We start from the raw sequence: 25,467 nt of genomic DNA on the forward strand, positions 1-25,467 counted from the left end.
AGGCATTAGCTAAATCCAGGTAGGCAGTGTGCACCAATCTGAATTTACATAGTGCTTCGCCCTCTCAAAGAAGTCCACAATATTCACTAGACAAGAACTGAACTATACAGAGCCAAAATGGCTAAGGTTGAGGAATTGTAGGCTGCCAGTATCAATATTTATGAGTTCCATTTTAAAATACTCCATGTTTTTACAATTATTACTGGTGAGACTAATTGACCTGGAGCTCACTGTGTCAGTGCTAGGGCTTCCGTTAAATAGGGGTACCACTATCGCTGTTCTCCAAGTTTTAGGCATCTATTCAGTGAAGACACTGAGATTAAATAGTTATAGAAGGGAATCAATGAGGGTATGTTTAGTGCTGATTAAGGAATAGACAGGCATATTGCCAAGCTCCACAGAAACTATGTTTGTTTTGGAGAAACATTTAAGACCTGTATAGAAGCAACTGTGACAGGAAGCAAAAAGTGAGGAGTAAAAGGGGAAGGGGGGGAGGGAAGGGCAGGGAAAAACTGAAACTGAATGTATGTGCATATAGTACAGATGTCCTCTGGCTTAAGTTGCACTACTTGAGATTAGTTCAGTGCAAAACTGTGAGATTCTTCAGGGATTCCTAACATAAAGGAATTTTTTGGAAGTTTTTATGTATTTCAATTCATATTTGGCTTTATGACTTTTGATGCTATGCCTGATTTCTCTGCAGACCCTTGTGATGTTATTTCTGTAATGGAGGGGATTTTTTGTTCTCTTTGTCCCCACTGCCTGCTGATCATTAGCCCTCTTCTAACCATTCAGTCCATTTGTTTCCCCTATCTCTGACTATGAGGGTCAGCCAGGATGGGCCATCATGTAGATAGTCATCAGGGATGATTGGAAACTTTTTGGAGTTTGGTCCTATCCTATTGCATGCACCCTATTACAGCCCATGGGTGGTATGTACATCTGTGCTTTTTCTGCAAGGGGTCAACATCAGCAAGACTTCCCCACCCACCCATAGGAGACAATGCTCAACTATTTCCCTGGTCTCCATCAGGGAAATTGATCAACATGAATGTCATCATGAACACGAGCCTTTCCCTCTTACTCTACGATGGGCACGCCCATCTCTCCACCTGTGCCATCAAGCACCAAAACCATTCTTTGAACTTGGGTTGCTTTAGCCATAATCAGGGCTTTATCCCTCTATGCCATTAGTGCAGGCTTGTAATGGGGGATGTTAACCTATTTACTAGTGCAAGAAGTTTTTTTTAATTTATTATAGAGTTTGTTGACATTGGGATACCACCAGAGAGGCGTATTCTTGCATTTGCCATCATGCATCAGGCACTGATGCTTCAGTGCAGGGGTTAGTGTGACAATAAAAGTCAATATTATAAGCAGCTGCTTTTTTGTTGTAGGGTCCCCAGGGTACAGACATTTGTCTGAGAGTGCTAGGAGAGTAGTCTTAGATAAATCCTAGTCAAAGAGTTGTACAGAGTCATAGGCTGGGTTCTTAAGGAGAAAATTAATGCCTGATAGTCTGATTTAATTATGGGGGGGGGAGCCTTGGGTATGGAGCAGACAGGTGATCTATATTAGTAAGAACAAGGTCAAGGAGGTTGGAGCTGTGAGTCACAGGCACTATTTGATCAAGGGGTTTGACATTAATAAAATTAAGGAACCATTGTGCATATTTTTTGCTGGTTGTGCATATATATCAGTTAATGGAGAGGTTGTTGAGGTCACCAAAGATGCTGGTTTTTAGGTACAATAATTAGGGACTCAAACTGGCTGCGGTAAGCACCGTGAGAAGTAGGAGACTCAGAAGATGCTCTACATTTGGAAACAGTATGATAGTTGGACTTTTATATTGCAATCAAATATCCAGGAGTTTGACTTTATTGTCTTGCCAAATTTACTGTGAAGTACTGTGACTGTAAATGAATTTGGATATACTTCCAGACTTGACGGATGTTCTGAATGCATGCTAGGTGCTAAATCCAGGCACAGAGCGACTGTTCTCTTCAAATTATAATTAGGTTTCAGTAATTAGACAGATATGTAGATTGCTCAAGGGTCAAGCAGGCCTCATGCATAGGACTTATTAGAATTTATTAAGTTTGGAGGTCTGAGAGTCTGACTGTGTCTAAACAAAGAGAATAGAAAATGTCTTAACCAAAGTAAGGGAGCCCTGAAAGGAGACTTACTGGCCATCACTGGCAAGGCATGTAGGACTGTTGACCATCACATCCCATGCTCATAGACACTGGATCCTCCAAGAATGATACCAATTATTGAGCCAATTGCTGAAGTTAATTAAGTCTGCTGCAATTGCAGTACCATTTTCACTAAAGGACAGTGCTGCTCAAGACCAGCTTCTTCCAGTCTGTATCACACAGACTATGAGCTCAACCATTTGTCTCATCTTACCCTTGTGTGGACCACAACCACTTCATTTGCATACTGATGGTAAAGGTCTCAATGGGCCCTAATGGCATCATAAATCTTAAAGCTCAAGAGCCAGCTAACCATCACTTTAGTGTTGCTCAGCCTGGAGAGTGGTATGTCAGTACATCTGACAACTGAGTCATTGATAATTAAGACATTGTCATCTGTGGCAACATGCTCTAGTAGAGTGAATGGCTTAGCATGCAGATCCAGGCAGCTGATGTTTATGGAAGAGGCAGCAGGAGCAGGTATATGTCTGACAGCTGTGTAGCTAATATCCAAGACATTGTTGTGGGTTGCCAAATTATTTGGCAATGTTAAGAACTTAGGCATGCAGCTACAGTGCCCCATTTTATGGAAGAGGCAGTGGATGCAGCCATATTTATAATGGCTGCAGTCTAGGTTGGCTAATGCACTCTCTCAGATGCTTAGGAAGGGATTTCTTCATTACCTCAGCATATATGAGCTTAGTAGTTGGGTGGACGTATTCTGTATCCTGACAAGCCTGGTTTATAACAGGTTAGCCTACACTTTCAATAAATATTTAGAACTCTTACAGGTGGATTCTATATGTAGTAGCAGTAAGAGGTTGTCAGTGAGTATGAGGGAGTTGCTATACTGCTTCAGAGTTACTAGTGCCAGTCGGCTGAAAATAGACCAGGTAAAGGCAGACTGTTGTATCACATTAGTAGAGATATGAGATACACAGGCTAAAGTCAGACAGCAGGTAAGGTATATATTATACTTTTATGTTATGGAGGACACAATGTTTGCAACACTATCACTAATGTTATATTTCTGTGTTATGGAGGATACAATGGTTGCAACACTACCAACAGGGAAGGTGCATGTTATACTTCCATGTTATTTTATTTATTTTCCAGGACAGAACACTGATCTTCGTGGATCAGCCCAGGAGTGGTGTCTTGTTAAGACTTGCTCAAAGTCATAGTTAGGCAATGGAGGCAGAGGGAATCAAACTTTCTACCACTGGATCCCAGGAAACAGCTTGTTAACAGCTCCTTAATCCTCTAAGCCAACTGCCAACTGCCAAACTTTTGGAGGATGCACTGATAAAACACTGCTATATTATTGAAATACAAGATGAAAATTGTGTTAGAGAAGGCAACGTACTAGAAGGGGAAGTGAGCTCACAAAGAGCAGTTAGGACACAGTGAAGGCAAAGAATTCACAAACTGCAGTTTGGGTGTCAAAGTGCAGTATATTAATAAGTGAACAAATACAGTGCTGGTATGGATGACACAAATTAGGTAGGTTAAGGTAGTATTGTGTACAAGAATGGATGAATAATGCTGGCACATTGCAGGTTCTTCATCATGAAGTATGAACGTGAACAGCAGTGTCTCTCTAGGCTTTGTGCTGGGACCTCTTCTTTATGGTGTTTACTTCTCAGATCTCTTAACGACAGAGACATGACCTCTGGCTAGCAAAGTTTGCAGATGACTGCAAACCAGAGTTGTTAAGTCACCTTATGACCCCCCCCCCCCCAATGAACTCTCTCTATAGTAAACTCTTGGTGCAATAAAAATAAGCTCAAACTAAATGCAAAGAAGAATAACATCATCGCTTTTGGTAGACAGTCCTTCCCCTCATCATGCTGTCTAGACAACTCACCTCAACAAAATGAAAATATATTTAGGGACCTAGGTACTGAGATTGATAGCTTCCTCTCTCTTGACCATTATATGACAGCAGTTGTCAGGAAATCCTGTTATTTAGCCCAGCTGAATGCCAACATAAATCATTGAGGTCTAAAGAGGTAGTCACTCCCTTACAGACCAGTTACAGGCCAGTTAATGAGTACAACACCGTTTTTGAGATGTATCTCACTAAACATATCAAACAATTAGAAAGATCCCAGAGCTTCCTAACTAAAAAGATCACAGGCCCAAAGTCTCTGATCTACTAAAAGTGGCTGGAAGCTCTATCCTATTATTCAGTGTCTTATCAACTTCAGAGGGGAGATCTGACTAACTTATTATATCACTACAGACCTGATTGTCCAGGACCTCCTGTTTCTCTGTAGGTCCAATGTCTTATCCAATGCCAGAACCAGAACCATACCAAAACCAGAACCAGGGACCTAAATCCTCATCAAATAAATAAAATATAATGCAGGGACAGGTTTAAAACCCAGTGCCTCTTAACCTCTGGAAGATACTTCCTCTGCATGTTAAGCAGTGTGAATAACTGCCTGCATTTAAACATAAACTAGATGACTGGATGGGTATCTAAACATTCACTCCAGGTCTCACCCTTCTGGAGAAATGAGGTGGGGCCTGAAGGAGGGTACTGGAGTACTGGAGGGAGTATTGATTAGGTGAAGCAAGCCATTTGTTATATTTATATCCTGCAACTACTATTTCAGACCAAAAAATATTGATGCAAATGCACTATTTGGGGTACCCAATGCAGGAAAGTAAGGAAGATTATCATGCAGTACAGTATACAGCAAGCAGTGACAGAACCATAGCAAGCTTAACATACACAGTGTGGTATAGTAATGCCAAAGTAAAGCAGACTTAGAGATCTAACAGAGCATATGATACAGTATACCAGTGCTGCAGCTAAGTACTCTTAGAAACAGAGTACAGTGCTACATATTAACACAGCAAAATAGCAGGGAGACAAATCAGTTTTAAACAAATGAAGTAAGGAATGTGCAGTCAGGAGTAACAGAAGAGGGAAAGTTAATAGAACAAATGGAACTAGCTTACAACCAGTAAGAATCAGTTACAGATAGTTAGACAGTGATTACAGTAAGTATAAATAGATGATACAATAAATAAAACAGGCAGATAATCCAGAATGTAACACAGGAGAAACTAGCTAGAACCTGGCAGATGGATAGAATAATAAGTAATCCATTTACATAAAAAACTATATAAAAATGCAAATATCTTGCTGTTGTGGGAAAACAGGGAAGGTTTTACCTGAGTTAGGCTTTTCAAGTAGAAAAATGAAGAAAGGTGCCCATTGGGTTCTGTGTTGTTCTGACTTCTGCTTATAGTCAGGCCCACACACACACACACACACACACACACACACACACACACACACACACACACACACACACACACACACATACACACACACGTATACACATACACATGTGCACACAAACACATTCACATATATGTGTGCACGCGCGCACACACACACACACACACACACACACACACACACACACACACACAAACACAAAACCATATGCACAGGCACACACAGAGACACAGACGGACACACACACGCACACAGACACACACACATGGCAAACGCACATATGCAGAGGCACATGCAGGGACACAGATGGACACACACACACACACACACACACACACACACACACACACACACACACACACACACACACACACACACACACGTACGTTAGCATCCTAGAGCAGTCAAACATTCAAAACAATGTCTGCTACTCTTCCTATCACCAATAACAAACAAACAGCAATCCAAAATTAAATTATGAGAAATAGGTCACAGGGGTCTACAAATTAATAGAAAAGTGCAGGTCCCAGCTGAAAAGTAGACTTGGTCATGGAAGATTTTGTCTTAGCTGAGGCACATTGCAGTGCAGCCTATAGCAACTCTGCACAAATGACTACAGAATGGTCCTTAATTTGCAGAAAATAAATTTAAACAATCAGACAATCAAAGCACATGCAGCGGAAATGCCTATAACAACCAAATGTTCGGAGTGATGCCTTTCACCCTAAGGTTAGGGGTTGCCATAATGGTTAAGATGTTTACCTGACAGACACATGGTTCAAGGCTTAGTTCTCACCCTTGGTCACCAGCTGTTTTTTGTCTAGGCATACAGTAGCCTGCAGATGGATTTGACAAGTATTTAGCTATGAACATTCTCTTAACAAGGGCAAACAAAAATAAAATAATCCCAAATTAAATTATCAAAACCAGTCCCCAGAGGTCTCTAAAGTAGCGAAACAGGTCAAGTCTCAGCAAAAGAATGGACTTCTCCAATGTTTTGTTTTTAATATTTTGTTGTCACTTCAGTTAATTATAGCATTATACAAGTTCTTTGTCATATACACTACTGCATCTGATAACAGTAGATATAATTGCTGCCTGTGGATTGGATGATATATGAGTAGTTCATACTTCTCAACTGTACAGATTTTCACAGATTGTCCAGATTTTTGGCTCATATTTTGGTCCATTTTTTATAAAATTGTGTGTTTTCTGGCAAATTAGTGGCAAATCCTTAAAGACTGAAGTTAAAAATAATGACAGGCATTTGAGTTTCAGACTTCATACCATTCAGAAAATTCATGCTAATGTAAAACCTGTTATTCTCTCAACTTTCTAAGTTTGTAAGAGCAGCGTTTAAAAATTGTCCCTATTTTTGGTCCTTTGTCCCACTTTTATTGTTGGTGTTGTCCAGATTTCTTGCTTTAAATGTTTGAGAGGTATGGTGAGTATACAACTATTGTAAGGGTATGAATGTAACAGAAACATTGTGCAAGATGCCAGTATTTTAAATTACAAAATAAACATCATCAAAAGGCTTGAATGCCTCTGATATAAAGCTTTTCCTTTTGTTGGTAATTCACCTTCTGTTACTTGTAAAATTTACATGTGGAGCTGCACTTAGGATGTTGTGCAATTAAGATTAATCCTGTATATGTATGTGGACAACAGATCTCAACAACATAACAGCTGTGACCTAGAAAGAGCATTTAAATATGATTTATATGCAGAATATAGGTGCGTAGATCTGAACAAAATCTGGAGATGTGCAGCTCCAAAATTATTTTTCCTGTAGCAAAATAGCATTCAGTCATTTGCTACTTACACAGGGTATTTCTGAGTCCATGAATGAATGCTATCTTGCTACAGGAAAAATCATTTTGGAGATGTACAGCTCCAAAATGATTTTTTTCCTGTAGCAAGATAGCATTCAGTCATTTGCTACTTACACAGGGTATTTCTGAGTCCATGTATGCACATTCTATACTTAAAAGCATTATGGTAGATGAAGTATTTTAATCAAAATAATACATAAAATATTTTATTGGTTAACATTTAATTTACAAAACACCTTCCCATGTATCCCATTATCTAAATGCAATGACGCTGTCCAAAGTTGGCAGTATAGAGCAATAACAAGTTTTTTTCCATTGGTAATGTGGCCCTTTTCTCTAATGTCAGGCCTCAGAATTCCTCTAAGCAATCTTTATATGACCAAATACCTCTCACCTTACTTTTATCTATTTATTTATTTCCATTTATTGGCCATGATAGTCTGATTGGGCAAAAGGCTCCTTTCAGCAGAGGCCCAGGACAAAAAGGTCCACAAAAAATTATTCCAAACTTTAACAGCGATGCAAATATATATATATATATATATATATATATACATATATATATATATATATGTATATATATATATATATATATATATATATATATATATATATGTACCAATTTTTGAAATATAAAATAGAGGAAGTACATTAAAATTGGAGAAGTGTGAGTTATAGCAGCAATGAGAATATACAACAAACAATTTTAGTACATAAAGTGTAGGATTACATTAGAAGTACAGGGGCACAATTTGAAGTTTAGTTTATATATGTCTGATTACAGTACAGATTTATCAATGCTCAATGAAGGTCACAGAGCATGATAGGGGATAGTATAAAGTAAATTGGATAGAGAGGAAATATTTTTCTTTACAATGGCAAGTGAAAATAAAAATGAAGATGGAGAGATATGGTAGAAGATTAAGATATGTTATAGGATAGGAGAGTTTAGTGTTAAGTGTGGGTGGGCTAGTCAGGGTTGAAGGAGCAAAGCCAATTACCACTTAGGTGTTATAGTAGTTGTTTTTTTAAAGTTCAGTGTTTTGTCTAACACTTTAATTTGGTGAGGAATGGAATTCCAAAGCTTTGAGATGTAGTTGGAATATAATCAATTTCCTGAGCTGTTGCTAGGTTTGATTACTACCAGGAGGGATTTGTTGCTAGATCTTAGGTCTCCATTACTAGAGTAAAATTGCAGAATATTTTGAAGTACTAGGCATTTGTTGAGATAATAAATTCATTTATGAGCTGTGTTCAGTTGGGAAAATGTTAGGTTATAGGGTAGTTTAAACCCATTTAGATTTTTAGAGCTATACAGTGGTATTTTTGTTGTGGTCCATTTGTGCCAAATGTGGCTACTTTGTTGTAACATGCTTCAAATTTTTGCTTATAGATTTTGTTTAGATTTGTAAGAATGGGTGATGCATATAATAATTATGGGAGGAAATAAGTTCTAGGGATGAATTGCTTATTTAGAACAGTAAGATATGCCTTGCCTCCTTTGAGGGATCCTAATTTCATATGTGTTTTTTGATAACTTGGGATATACGTTGGTCAACTTTTAGTTTTTCATCAATTAGCACTCCTAGAAGTTTAGTTTGTATGACTGTATTTTGATGTTGTTTAAGGCATCGATATGAAAAGATGCTTTTTGTTTAGTAAACTTATTATACATGAAAAGGATTAAGTTGCTTTTGTTTGGATTTAGGAGTAGATCTAAGTTGGTTAGCAAGGATTCAATCACTGAGAAAGAGAGTTGGGTTAATTCTTGGAGTTTAATTAAGGATTGTGCAGAGCAGATGAGTGTGGAGTCATCAGCATATTGCACTATGGTAACAAGGTTGGTTGCAGTGTGTAACTTATTTGTAAAGATATTGAATACCAGTGGTCCCAGTATTGAACCTTGTTGGGACTCCAACCGTGACTGGGAGGAAAGGGGGACATTTCTGTTGCCATTTAAAAACTTGTCTATCATTTAGGTAGCTATGGCACAAGGACAGGGATGATTGGCTTAAATAGACGTGTAAGAGTTTTTGATCTGAAACAATGTCAAATGTTTTGGACAAGTCTATGAAAGAGGAACAGACTAATTTGCCTTTGTTTCTATGGTGGTTGATCATACTGGAGAACATGAGGAGGGTAATGGTGGTGCTATGGTTAGGTTGAAAGCCACACTAAGTGTTGGATATTTGATTACTCTTGCAGGGGTGGTTTATGAGTTAGGTGTGGATTCATTTTTCCATGATTTTTGATAGCAGTGGTAGGATAGCAATGTGTCTGTAGTTTAAGAGTTCTGTTGAGGAACTGCCTTTGTGTGCTGGTACAACGTATGACTTTTCCATCTAGCTGGAATATAGTTTTCAGCTATGCAACAGTTAATTAATATTGACACTGGATAGGCAAGAACATCTGCTGCTAGTTGTAGGTATTTGGTAGGTAAGTTATCTGCAGCTAGGAAGGTTGATTTTAGTTTACAGAATAATTGTTTTATAGTTGATGTTTGGACAGCTTTAAAGGAAAGGTTGTATGTGTTATTGCATAGTGGAATAGAGGCACTGAGGGAAAGTTTTTGTTTGACTGAGGCTGGAACAGAGTTAGTGAAGTAGTTGTTAAATTGCATTGCTATGCTGTCAGTATTGCTTGTTGTTTTGGGGGTTGGGGTGTGGTGGTGATGTGGCTAGGCTGAAGAAGATTTTTAATGGAAGACCAAAATTTTCTGGGGTTGTTTTGATTTTCCTGCTGAATACTACAGTAGTAAGATTGTTTGTCTCTTTTGATCAGCTGTTTTTTGATAAGTTTCTAAACTGTTTGAATTTTTGTGAGGATTCTTGGGATTTATTCAAGTGCCTTAGCTTCCATGTTTTGTCTCTTACTTTGAGTAGTTGTCTATTATCTTTTGTTAACCACGGTGCTGGTGTTGATTTTACTCTTTTGAATCTAACTGGGGTCATGTTGTCGAGTATAGGAAGGAAGGTATTATTGAAGTGGTTGATAGCTTTGTCTAGCGGCAGGGTCTTTAGCATATTCCAAATGCAGTGTTTTAGTGGGGAGATGAAGCTTTTGCTGTTAAAGTTTTTGAGATTGCAGGTTCATTTGTAGGTTGTCGTCCTATGTATGGTGAGGCTTTATCTCAGCAGCTAGGTGGGGAGATGATCATTAATTTGGTCAGGGAGACAATCATAGAAATTTACTGTTGTGGGTTATTGGTTAAGATACAATGTCTTTTTTATCTATGTTTGTGGCTGTTAGTATTAATTGGGAAAAGTAAAATAAGTGCAGGAAGTTATTAGGTGCTTCAGAGTTCCAAGCGTGCAAGTTGATATTGAGGTTACCCATGAAAACGGTTTCCTGGTGAATGTTTTGGGATAACTGCTGTAGGATTTCTTTGGCTGTTGTTATGTTGTTGTCTGGTGGAATATAAAGGAATGCTAAGGTTATTATTTTTTGAGTTAATATAAGTTTAGTGATTATGACTTTGGAGTTGTTACATTTTGGAATAATAAGGGTATGGAGGGTGACATTGATATAGTTTTTTTATAAGTGATGGTTGTATGTCCTCCTTGTTTAGGCTTTTTGTCATTTCTGTAGCTATTGTAGCCTACATGTATTTTATTTCAGATTTAAGCCAGTTTTCAGTAACAATCGCTGTGTCAGGGGAGTATTGTGCTGGGCAGGCATGGAATTCATGTGTTTTATTTACTATGCTTCTGAAGTTCATATTTAGGAAGAGTATATTGAATCCTTTAGGAAAGGCAGGTGAAGAGAAAGGGGTGCTTATGGTGGGAGGGATAAGGTAATTTTGCTGTGTATTGCTGAAGCCAGGGTTGGACTGAATGTTGGGAGCAGGGTTGGGATGAATATCACTGATAAGTTTTAAGTGATTTATTAGGTGCAGTAGGGAGTTATTCCATTTGGTCTTATGCTTCCTTTGTATAGTTTGCTTAGGGGTGAAGTTTGTTCACTTATATACTTAAATGAGAAATAATCTACATAGGTAGCTGTGCATAGTTCATGGAAAATGCTGGCGCAGTGGCACAGTGATTGCTTTGTCACCTCACAGGAAGAGGTTCTCCAGTTCGATTTTCAGTTGGGGTGCCTTCTGTGCGGAGTCTGCATGTCCTCCCTGCATTCTTGTGGGTTTCCTTTAGGTGCTCTGGTTTCCTCCCATATTACAAAGACATGCATCTAGAGCATTTCTCCAGGGCCTGCACTACAAATTGGCTCTGTTCCAAGTCAGGCTTCTCTGGTAAACAAATGTTAAATAAATAAATAAATAAATGCAGGCATATGTGGGATTTAGGGATTTATGCAGCTAGTACTGAGATGGTGTTTGGCAGGTGAAAAAGACTTGTTAAGCATTTGAGTGTGGTATGATGTTAGCTGGGCTAGAAGTGAGAGGAATAAAATTAGTAGATGACAGGTGAGCATTTCAGGATGTGTAGGTAATGAGTTATAAGTGGAGAGTTTAGAATGAGAGTGACAGGGGCTGGTGAGAAAAGCAAGTTAGGGATGTGGGGGTATGCTGTTTATGTGTTGAATAAATTCGCAATTTGACATTTTGAGATTTAGTAGGGATGTTTGTTTTCATGGGATATGAGGTGCAATATTCCATTGTCAGCCTTCTAGCACTTGACATCCCAAAGCAATATAAAAAGTGTCTCATGCTTACTGATAACAAACTATTACTTAACACTGTAGATGCTGCCTGTGAGAGGTGCAAATACTTAACCAATCTTGAGGCATTTTCCTCCCAGTCCACTACTAGCATTGCACTGTCACATTCTTCACTCACGCAACTGCAACACCATCATACTAACAATACAACACTGCTGTACACTGATGCTATCAAAAAAAATAGCATAAACTCCTTATTACACATAGTCGATACACCTTAACATTAAAAGCAACATCAACATGTCACTAACAGCAGACCACTCACAAGTCTACTAGGCATAATTCAGCTGCAGCAAAATTCTAGTTATTGGTGATTTATTTGTTAAGCACACAGACTGCACACTCACCTTTCTGGGCAGGAGCAAAGATAGTGGGCATACCTAGGTCAATCAACACTGTCTCTTCTAGCAAGTATGACTATTACATGATTGTATGTGAACCACACCAAGCAACTGCAAATGTGCAAAAACAATAAACTGAAAAACAAAATGCATGAGTATGACTTACATCTCGGTGGCATCATATTTATTCATTTCATTTGTTTCCTTTTTACAACATGATTGAAGTCCATGTGGGATGGAATGACCAGTCACAAACCTCAAGACCTTCATCTGGCAGAAGGATATGTTGAAGCTTACCATGCTAAATTTACCCATCCCAACTGAAGAGCAGACCTCTGTTATGCAGTTGCACAAGTGATTTTTATGCACATTTACAGAACTGTATTGAACTAACAGTCCCTTCCAAAACTAAATATAATGATAAATTCAAAAAAACAAAAAAACAATCCTGCTGCTCTGCTTATAAAAAACTAGTTGTATAACAGAAGGAAAAACTCTTTAAATTGCCTCATAGGGCTAGAACCCCAAAGTATTTAGGCAGTAATAAAGACCTCACCAGGAAACTGAAAGCAATTATAAAGACCAGTAAACATCCCGTGAACTATGACTAGCAACAGAACAAAGAATAATTATAACCATGAATCTGCTCTGAGTTTCTCCATACTGGACTCTCCCACTCAAACCCAAAAGACATTGCAAAAATACTGTTTAGCAAGTTTGCAGCAAATTTTTCCAGAGTCTGTCATACCCTCTCACACCTTTCCTGATTCACTCCCCCCACCATTATCACTAAGGACCATGTTCTTCTCAACTTCTTTGAGAAGGTCACTTAAGTGGTCAGCAAAGGTTGTATCAACCATGCTAACTACCTTGATCTGGCCAAAGCATTTAAAACCATGTCACATTATGAAATTGTTAATAAGTTGATGGCCTTAAACATAATCCCCACATGATAAGATTGATAGCTAACTGGCTTAAGGACAGAACACACATGTGATGCCTTCTCAGACAGATAGAAGGTAACCAGTGGTTCCCCCAGGAATCTGTGCTGTGCCTCTTTCTGTTTGCCATCTATTTTTAAGATCTCCAAACTAGAAACAATGATCTGTGGTTAGCAAAGTTTGCCGCTAACTGCAAGTTGGGAAGTGGCTGTTAAATTCCCTTGGAACAAATATACCCTCCAAAATGAATTAACTAACATTAATTCCTGGCAAACAGAAAAAGGGCTCAAACTAAATGTCAAGAAATGCTGCATCATTTTTCTTCCGACTCAGAAACACTGTACATCGTACTGCATTGAAAACAACCCTTTACAGTATGATAAATGATCAGGATTTTGGGCACATAGGTTAATGGCTCCCTCTGCTTTGATCATTATATGGCGACTGCACTTAAGAAATCCTTCTATATTTTGCAACAGATTGCCAAAGGCATGTCTTCTAAAACTAAATAAGTAATTGTCACTCCATATTCTGTCCTAATTAGATACAGCCAAACTAATAAATAAATAAATAAATAAAAACAGGTTTCTAACAAAAATAAATCCCTAGTCTCAAAAGTTTTATCTACCAGAAGATAATGGAGTTCTTATCCTTTTACTCAGTGTTGTACAGATTCCTGAGCAGAGACCTGTGCCTAGCTTACCACTCCCTTAGACATCCAGTTATTTTCAACCTCTTTTACCTTGACAGGTTAAATTCTGCTGCCAGCAACAGGACCAAAGATCTAGGCCTTCAATGATAAATAGATAAAGCTAAATGGAGAGATGGGTTCATCATCTATACCTCTCATTGCTCTGGAATAAACTGAATCAGTGTGATTCTATGTCATCCTTCAACCTTAGCTTGGGCAGTTGGGTGGGTGCCCTTAAATTTACATCAGGACTCACAACCATCACCCTCCTTGCAAACATGTTAGAGCCTGAGTATGTGTATTGGCAAGGAGTTCATGGCCTCTGATTTGACTTGACTTTTATATCCTATAATATCCCCTCTCACATCAAAGAGACTTTATTCTATTCAATATTCTGAACTCAGCTAAATGCCCATCTGCAGAAACTCATTAAATTCCATTACCTGTCTTCGAACCACATCACCTAATCTCTCCTTCCTTTCACTCACCATCTACAGAAATTATACAGAGATTATACATCTCCTTTGTAAATCTCATACCACTTCACATTATTTACTATTCATTCTTTAACCTGCTGATGAACCTACGCATTTGTAATCCTCTTACACTTTGAAAGGTATATTACTCACCTTGGTTTGACCTTACTGCAAATTTTGTATAATACTTCTGTGTATTCAACTTTGACCCTGTTGTCTCCTTAACAATTCTATTTAATTATTGTGTATTATCTTTACAAGCTTGTTGTTTTTGATGAAATATACATCTCTCTTCTCATACCCAGGGAGAGACTGAAAATGATCATTTATGATCAGAGCTCCGCCCCAGTTAACAAACTTACATTAAATAAATAAACAAATAAATAAATAACTTCATATGTCCACCTGTACTTTCAAAATTGGAGACCTAGCTATTCGCCTGGCACTGACTTTTTGCCCCCTGTTCACCAATCCCTTGGCATTTGAACAATGAAGTTAAGGCATGTGTAGCTCCCACATCCCCCATCTGTGATACGGTGTTGGTTCCCTGTCATGTGCCTTTTCTACCTACCATTGTAAAACAGTAAATAATGAGTCATATCCTACTTCACATCTCTGGGTCCCAGAACAAACCTCATAAATTAAGGAGAAAAACAAACACTTACTTTCAGAGCCCGCATATTTCATGCTTTAAGGCTGAATGTAAAAAATATAGAAAAAAAGAGGAAACTCTTGGCTTATTGCCATCATCTCCATTAATAATCAAGTTTGGCCAAACAAAACACTTGCTAGTTATCAAAATGAGGTATTTATTCTTCCTCAGCCACTCTGGTTACCACAGAGGAGCAGCCCATAATCTACCCCTCTTGCACCACTGCTAGTACTCTTTAGTTCCATGACATGGAGGTATACACACACACACACACACACACATACACACACACACACATGCACACACGCACATACACACACACACACACACACACACACACACACACACACACACACACACACACACACACACACACACACACACACACACAAAGCACATAAAATACCTCCAATACCAGTCTAGTTAATTACTCTTTGACATTCTCAACATCAGTTTATACATTGTGTTTGTTTCATTTAATTTCTTAATAAATGGTATAAAAGACTTCTGCCCTTTTTGACCCAACAGGCAGTCAAGGTTTAACACAAATCATTTAAGCTAGCCATTCACAGTGTTGCCAACATCCATTGCTATACAAGTCTCAGTAGTTTCGTCTCTATTCACTCATTCTCCCCCAGCCAATATAACTTGGATCCTTCTTCCCAATACAACTGTAAGATTTCACTTAGAAGTTTATAAAATAACTGTCCTGTGTAGTTTAACAACACGTAGTGAACTTCTCACACTTGCTTCATCCCTTTAGTGGTAATCATATTTCTGAATTAATGGTCATGGCATCTAGTTGGCCAAATGTAATTTTGCCCCTGAAACCCCTTCTTACCTATTCTTCTACAATACTTAATCTTTTCTGTTGACATCCAGACAATTATTCCGTCAATTGATTGGCAGTCAATGGACATACCTTTAACTGTGTATTTAATCTAAGCATATTGCCTTGCTGAATTGTCATTGGTTTTGCTGGGTCTGGGATTATAAAATTGTGGCAGAAAAGCTGGCCAGAAATATGTCCTTAAAAATGAATTTTGTTCTTTTCTGAGTCCGATGTCATAGTTAGCCTACATATGAAAGAAGGGTGCAGGGGACACTGCAAAAACACATATTTTTGTTTATTATTTATTTAGTTCTTTTCCTTTTTCAGTAATATTTCCAAGATGTTTCTTTTCATTGTGGTGTTTTTCACCCATCTATAGTAGTTCCCCTCTTCTTATCAGGCTATTTTCATTTTTTTACATTTCATACATTTAATAGTCTGTGTTAGATGTGACTATATTTGTAGCATCTCATTTCTTTTTGTGATTGTATCATGGATACATTTAATTTTACATACGGTAATATATAGTTATAAGGCCTGGAGTTCAGGAGACCATTGGGAAACTTATCCCAATTTCTCAGTTGCCCCAAAGCTCTGTCTGGATAAGTGACTTGATCATGGTCACACAGTAAGCACATGATGGCTGAGGATAATGGCTGGGGAAGTCAAACCTTGTACCACAGGAAGTCGTTCGTTAACAGCTCATATCCATAATCCTCTGCACTAATTGTCAGATATCTGCATTCTGTTTTACATTTTATTCTGATATAAAATGGATGTTAGCATGTATACAAAGGCAAGTTTACATGAAATGATCATTCATTTCAGTATGTATGACTAAAATATAATTATGTTTATACTATTAATGCCTATTTTTCATCTTTCCTAATGCTGATATTTTACAGCACATAATGCTTCTTTGAAATCATCTTATTGTTATACTTGTATGTATTCCAAAAACATACTACCTGATACATATATAAAAAATACTGTGTGTTATTGGTACATGGTCATAAAAGCTATAACACTGCTAATAGCCCATTTGTAAACCCATTTTAACCAGCATGACCTAGTAATCAAGATACAACAACATGGGGCCAGCAGTATGCATGTGGCTTTATGGCAAAAATTGTACAATGCTGTGTGTTATTGTAAATGCTTTTCCAAATGTAGCACCATTATCAAGTCATAAATCTATGGACTCTGCTGGCTTTGTATTGCTTCACAGAAATAATTTTAATTTGAAGTTGCAGCGTATGGTGACTTTTCTCATTGTAATGTGGGGAAAACAATCATTTAATGTAGTAGCTGTGCAGCACCTGTTACTCCATTTAAAACACTCTGAGGATTCTAGTCATATTTGCATGAATTAAACACGCATGACTGTTAGACAGGCATAGGGAAAGTTTACTTATATTATTGTTTGGATAACATTTTCACCTAAACCGAGTCTCTGAAATATGACAAAGTTATTCAGCAGATTTTTTACTGCTACTTGTGTGTTGCCTAGTTTCTTTGGATACAGTTCGTAAGACTCAGTGTCCTCTGTAATTTTAGGGCTTAACTCTAAAGGACAAGACCTTGCCTTTTGAGTAAGATCTTTGCGTAGTGGTTCAAAGCTGATAAAGCCTTTTTGCTTTTGGCTCCAGACACAGCTGTGAACCTTTCAGTCCATTTAATTTGCTCTGGCTCCCTGTGCCCTGTGCCAGTGCTTCTGGGAACATTACAGCTGCAGCTTTGTAATAGCCACAAGAACACTTGGTGACTGCCTTTCCATGCTGTGACTGAATGAAGAGAATCTTTTTATAGTCTTATTCAACTAAATATTACAATTCATTGTGTTTGTCAGATTTATTTAATAAAACATATTCAAAATCTGGCAGCTATGCTCAAGTGATTATTACAGCTGCTTGAAATTGTAGCATACCTCAAAAGATAGGTAGGACAGCATTGAACTTTGACAGTATACACAGTGCTTTGAAGAATTCTAAAGTAAAGACATCTAGCATATCTAATCTCAGAAGGAAACATCACCTTCAGTGCTCTTCTTTTAATGGGCTACACAAATATCTTCAATATTTAACTGCAGATGTGGCATGCACGTTGTCAGATGTATCTTCAACATGACATTGAATATGATACTACATTTATATTTGATCTGCTTTCTTTTTTCAAGACATTTTAATTTGATCCTTCTTTATAAGTTGCACTCAGCTCAGGTAAATAAACACAGGTCTTTTTATACATGAAGTTTATCAGTCAGCTTTGTTTGTGTTAGTCTTTATCAGTTACAAACCTTGTTCTGTTGTTTTACTTTGTTTACAAGCTTTGCAGCATTCACTTCCAGAAGCACTTCCAAGTGTTTGTTTTAGACACTTCCCCCAGTGACCTTTTTATTGTTCAACCCTCAGTCCACAGCACACTAGTTTCATGGCATCACTGATTAATAGAACACCTTCTGATTTTGTATAAAGCATTTTCTAGCACTGTCTTTTATGTGGTTCTCCCTGTTCCATTAGAAAAGAAATAAAACTGTAGCCTAGCCAAGTATTTGAAAGGGGAAACTGTTGTTCTTAATATGCTTTTTGATAGGAAGGAAGCATCCTTATTTATTTGTACTTTTTACTTCATAAATAGAACTTTCACTGAAAATGTTTATTATTCCATTTATTGCAGAATGTAGAATGTGTCAGCTTGTAGCTCCCCTCTAAAAGCTTCCTTCAAAACTGAAAGCAGACAAACAGCATTTTACTGTTATACAGTACAAGTATTGTTATTTAATTAACATTTTGGACTGAAATTTTAAAGAGAACTATGTTACTGTTTTGCTGAAGTAACAATGGAGACAAAACTGTTGTAACAATGTGGTTTCTGATACTAATGCATTGGGTTGCTTGCTGACAACCTATCAATTGACATCAGATTAAAGTGGTTCATGTGTAGTTTCCTGCATTTTTAAGACATTACTATCTTGAGACTTACATGATGAAGGTAGATTAATATTCCTTAACCCATTTTCATGTTATCAAACCCACCACTAAACTGCCGATAAGAGCAATTAACATAGTTATCACCTGTGGTCATGTACTATTACCAAACAAGAAGAAAAGAGAGCTAATAACTTTTCTACAGAAAAGAAAAAGTAATATGTTTGATCTTATTCACAGAAAGTTTAAAATGATAAGAGAAACATGAAACATCATTATTTGGAAACTATATAAGCATAATAATACTGCGTATTGTAAAACAAATAAATGTGAGCAATAATTGTATAGTATTAAAAATGGGATAATTTATGACTGCAATAGAAACTATAAATTAGAATCAAAATTTCAGCATGTGGGGTTCTTCAGAAATAACTTGATTTATAAAAATAGAGTCAGAGGGCATAAGCTATACAAGGGTTAAATCACAAGATGAAGTCTCACTTCTGACTTATTTTTTATTTGCACCATGTACCTATACCTTTGTTTTTTTTAACTGCACAGTCTTCTTTTTCTTTCAGCTGCTCCTGTTAGGGGTTGCCACAGCAGATCATCTGTTTCCATTTCTTCTTGTCCTCTGCATCTTGCTTTGTCACACCAACCTCCTGCATGTCCTCTCTTACCTCATCCATAAACCTTATCTTAGGCCTTCCTCTTTTCCTCTTACCTGGCAGCTCCAGCCTTAGCATCCTTCTCCCAATATATCCAGCATCCCTCCTCAGCACATGTTGAAAACAATGTAATCTCATCTCTCTGGCTTTGTCTCCAAACCGTCTAACTGAAGCTGACCCTCTATTATACTCATTTCTAATCCTGTCCATCCTCACCACACCCAGTGCAAATCTTAACATCTTTAACTCTGCCACGTCCAGCTCTGACGCCTGCCTTTTTGTCAATGTCACTGTCTCCAACCCATATAACATAGCTGGTCTCTCTACCATCTTCTACACCTTCACTTTTCACTCTTACTGGTACCCGTCTGTCACAAATCACTCCTGACACTCTTCTCTACCCCCTTCACCCTGCCTGCACTTGCTTCTTCACCTCTCTTCCACACTTACCGTTACTCTGAACCGATGACTCCAAATATTTAAACTCATTCACCTTTGCCAGCTCTACTCCCTGCATCCTCACCATTCATCTGTCCTCCCTCTCATTCACACACATATATTCTGTCTTAGCCCTGCTGACCTTCATTCCTGTCCTCTCTAGAGCATACCTCCATGTTGCCAGGGTCTTCTCAACCTGTTCCCTACTCTCACTACAAATCATAATGTCATCCGTAAACATCATAGTCCACGGGGACACCTGTCTGATCTTGTCTATCAATCTGTCCATAACCATTTGCAAATAAGAAAGGGCTCAGGGCTGATCCTTGATGTAATCCCACCTCTACCTTAAACACATCTGTCACTCCTACCGCAGACTTCACACTGTCACACTGCCCTCATACATATCCTGTACCACTCTTACATACTTCTCGCCACTCCCATCTTCCTCATACAATATCACAACTCCTCTTTAGGCACCCTGTCACATGCATTCTCTAAGTCCACAAAGACACAGTGCAACTCCTTCTGACCTTCTCTATACTTTTCCATCAACACCCTCAGAGCAATCATCACATCTGTAGTGCTCTTTCCTGGCATGAAACCATACTGCTGCCCACTAATCATCACTTCCCTTTTTAACCTAGCTTCCACTACTTTTTCCCATAACTTCATGCTGTGGCTGATCAATTTTATCTCTCTGTAATTACTACATCTCTGCACATCACTCTTATTGTTAAAAATCTGTACCAATACACTTGTTCTCCACTCCTCAGGCATCCTCTCACTTTCCAGGATTTCAGCTGTACAGTGAAGCAATACATTTTTGTTGATGCAATAAGTTAGCATGTAAAATGTATTTGTATGTATCAGTGCTGAAAAATACAGTTTGAGTAATTAACTTAATAAGTGTTTAGCGGTTAGCATTGCTGCCTCACAGCAAGAGATTCTCTTGTTTGATTCTTGGCTGGAGTGCCTTTTGTGTGGAGTCTGCATGTCCTTCCTGCAGTCGTGTAGATTTCCTTCAGGTGCTCTGGTTTCCTCCCACATCTCAACGAGATGCTGCAGGTGTATTGGACACTCTAAATTGGCCCTAGGTGTGAGTGTGTGCGCGTGTGTGCCTTCTGTGGAAGGTTGGACATCGGGCTGGCAACTCAACACTGTAAAACTCAAATGCTAATCATTCTGCACAGCGTTGTTCTACTGTGGTGACCCCTAATGGGAAAACACCAACAGAAGAAGAATATTAAAACAAGTACTTAAAATGGTAGAAATAATTTCAAGACTTTTTTAAGAATTAATTATAATACACATTAATACTTGCAATACCCAACCATTAGACTTTAGTGTCTGGAATAAGGGAATTTTATTGAAGAAAATAAATAAATCAACAGCTTCATGTATTTCATTCTCTTCTTATTCTTTTCTATCTATTGTCTATCATATGCTTTTTAAACATGCAACAATACTGATTACAGACTTTGTAAAAATGTATATGTAGGACTGTTGACATGTGACTTGACTGTGGATCACTTGTGTGGCTTGAGTTATTTTTAATGGAGAAATTATAAAAAAAAAAATATACATGTAGGGTCTATATCACTTCTTCAAATCCAACTTCAGCAAAAGGCTATTCATTGAGCACAAATCAGTGAATGGCCATTCATTGAGAGTACATATCAGAGAATGTTTTTTCCCAGGGAAGTGAGTTAGTTGTGCAAAATATGGAAATTTACACTTTTCCCCACCGTAGTGTGATCTCGGAGTTGGTATATATAAGTAGGGGGCTGTGTGGGGGGCTTTGCCCTTCACTTTGGTAGGTTTGATATACTGTTGTGTGATTGTTGCTCAGTATGTTGGGCAACTAACTCACTTCCATGGAAAAAAAGTTTGCTGATGTGAGCGTTCAGTGAACGGCTGTTCCCTGATTTGTGTTTGATGAATGGCCGTTCACTGAAGTTGGTTTCAATGAAGTAGTATAGACCCATATATATATATATATATATATATATATATATATATATAGAGAGAGAGAGAGAGAGAGAGATATAAATATATACAAAACATATATATCTCTGTTTCTCTCTCTCAGTACACACACACACACACACACACACACACACACACACACACATATCCACTTAATATATTCAGACACACACTTTCTATATACATGTGTATATATATATATATATATATATATATATATATATATATATATATGTGTGTGTGTGTGTGTGTGTGTGTCTGTCTGTTTCTATGCATATGTGTATGTAAATAGAAACAGGTGAACTGGAGAGGGCTTTCTTCATGGCATCATGCAGGATGCTGTGCTCCATATCTAAATAAATGAATTTCAAGGTCTGCACCTTGGGGTTAAAGGAATTGTTGAATTGCTGTTTATGGGTACAACAAAGCTCCTTCACTGACCATTTCCCACTTGTATATTATAGTTCTCTGAGACAGAATTCTCATTTAATTCAGTTTTGGTAAATATTGCCGAATGAGTATTTCTAGGCAAGTGACAGTTGTAAAAATTTTTGCATCTTTAAAATACAGAAAATATGGAAATAGGTGTAGATGAAGTCAAAGACTTATTAGATAGCAGTATGGTTTGTGAGCTTTAGCTGACACTTTACAAGAGAGTTGTTATACTGTATCTTATCTCGGGATGAAATATTTCATGGCTTAAACACAGATTTTATGGCCTCATTGTCTTTTAATTTAGAGTCACTCAAATTTGGAGCTAGAATATATCAGTTTGTGGGCAAAGTACCACACATTTGGGATGCAGGGACATTGCCCCTTGTTAAAACATAACTTTAGGGTTTAGCATTTGAAATTAATCTGAACAGGAAGTGTGGACTTATATACTATAGAACCCAGGAGAAGATAAAAATAAGAGAACATTTTAATACAGTCACGGAGGAGTTGTGCTTGATATGTGTTTATTATTTTATTTTATTATTTATTATTTTACATTTGTTGAGGTTTATTGTAGTTTTCATTATCTTTATTACATACTGGGAACTACTGAGGATGACCCTTCATATGGGTGAAGCTGAAAACTATAAGATACATAGTAGAGAACTGCACGATAACAGTTATCAGCACACATTTTACTTGTACAGGTATCATGCTGTTGGTGAAGGAGGTGGTGGAAAGGCAGCCCAATTCACAAAAGATTACAATGATAATGAAAAATAGACGTGTTTATGTATGGATGTTTTTATGCATTATGTGTCTGTTATCTGTTATTTCCATTTGTTGATTTGTAATCTATGAACCTATGAAATATGTTTAACTGTGTAGATCCATTGGAAAAATTACATGCATACGTTAATTGCTCAGTTAAATAGAACTAGATATAAACATATGAAATATGTTACTAACTGCACATATACATAAACAGAGAAATACAAATCAAGGTACAGTTCATATCTACATGCAAGTAAGCAACCAACTGACAGCATAAATGGAAATCTACCTAAAGAGCCTAATATGAAATATCTTGCCTTCCTTATATGAAATGCAGAACATCAGAACCTTAATATTTAACTTAACAAAATTCCATCATGTTAACAAGCATATGTACAAAAGCATTCAAAACAAAACGATTGAATACAACTGCTTTGATGTATGGGCTCTGCATCACACCCTCAATCTCTGTGTATACTACCTCTGAGGTTGCCCAGTTTCAGGAAAAAGGAAACATTTGTGAAAAACTTGAAACTCAACTTTACTCTTTTATTTTCCTTGAGTCTTGTGTCAGTCAGTAACACACAAAGCTAATTTTAGAATTGTGATATTTCAATATATGACAAGAAACAATAAAATGTAGAGCCGCTATATTACTCATAAAGTTGATATCTACTTACTATCAAACAATGAACATTGGACCATTTATCTATCTATAGTTATGGTTTATTTGATGTAAAGTTCATTTGATCTAAAAACAAAAATAATGAAATAATGGTCCATCTGATCAAATGTTCATTTGATTCAAACCACAAATGACTGAATCTCATTTGATCGAAAAGTATGTTATTCTGTAAAAAATAATCGTTTTGGTTTTAGAGCGTAGGAATTATAATGCAAATTAATGTTAATCAATAGTAGTTCCTTGTCTGTGTGTGTGTGTGTGTGTGTGTGTGTCTGTATGCGCGTGTGTGTGTGTGTGTGTGTGTGTGTGTGTGTGTGTGTGTGTGTGTGTGTGTGTGTGTGTGTGTGTTTGTGTAGGTTAAAATAAATTATTGTGACCAATTATTATTTTTATTGTATTACAATGTTGCATCTGAGGTGTACACAGTCAATTAAAGGCTGCTGGTGAACATGAGTGACTGATCTTGCTGTCATTTGGTTAGGTTATGTGTTCATTATTCTTGCTTTGCAAAACTAGTGTGCTTTTATGTGAAGCCAGCTGGAATACTTTACTGTATCAGTTTTTTATTGCAGTCAGATATTTGAATTGTGCACCTTGAATAAAGTTGATATGATTGATAAATGAGCTTGTGTGCCATAACATACTGGAGTGAGGCAAGTGGTCTTTGTGCCTTGGTCATAACAAGAACCAGAAATGTCAGCTGCACTACATGAATGGGCAAGATTTGAGGGGGGTATTGTCACTTTAGGGGGAAGGTTTGGGACATACCTAAAGATAGGCCATGCCTACTAGCTCACAATCACCTTATGAATGATGCCAGCCAATAAGGATAGGGCCTCCTAGCAATGTTTCAAGCCAGCCTATGTAAGTTCCAGTTACAGTTCCCAGGCTTGTCCTCTACCTGTACCTAGCTAGTGATAAAAACACAAAAGGCTTAAGGTGGCACTAATATCTGCAGTTAGGTAGAGGATAGCTTAAGGGTGGCATGTGTCCACAAAAGTTAGCCCAACCCAGGTAACCTATGCAACAGTCTTGCAGAATATGACAGATAGCTAGATTTCTGTGCAATAAGGTCATACATGGATAGTTGTCTGTTAGTATGCAGTGGTCTAAGCAGTATGTGCAGATGTTTGTACAGTATTGAACAGGGTACCGTGTAAAGCAACATGAAACAGCAAGTCAATAATAACTGACATATGTAAGTAATACTATGGATTGTGAAACTGTAACAATAAACACATACTACTCCTGAACAGTAAAATCAGCTACATTATGTCTTATCAGATGCTATTATGATAGACGTTGCCTTGCTGTAAATTGTAGTTATAGGAAAAGGGAACTGGTGGAATAGCATTCATAGCTGTGGTTAATGTTACTAAAATACCCATGAGCACTTGTTGCATATTTGGAGAAAAGGCTTTATGATTACATAATAAACATGCTGCACAATGTACTGAGAGCAATGACACACACAGATAATATGAAATTTGTTCAATATGTATTAAGTTTACCAGGCAGTGTAATCACATCATATGCAATGAACATGATATCACTATAGTATGCTCTAGCTAGTGCTAGGTCTCTCTGCATTGAACATATGTGCAGTGAACATTATAGCATTGTAATATATTTTAAGCAGCTTTCTGTCTCTTTTGCAA

Source organism: Protopterus annectens, chromosome 1.part2 (genome assembly GCF_019279795.1).
Source record: "Protopterus annectens isolate FY-2018-M chromosome 1.part2, PAN1.0, whole genome shotgun sequence".
Taxonomy (NCBI): Eukaryota; Metazoa; Chordata; order Ceratodontiformes; family Protopteridae; genus Protopterus; species Protopterus annectens.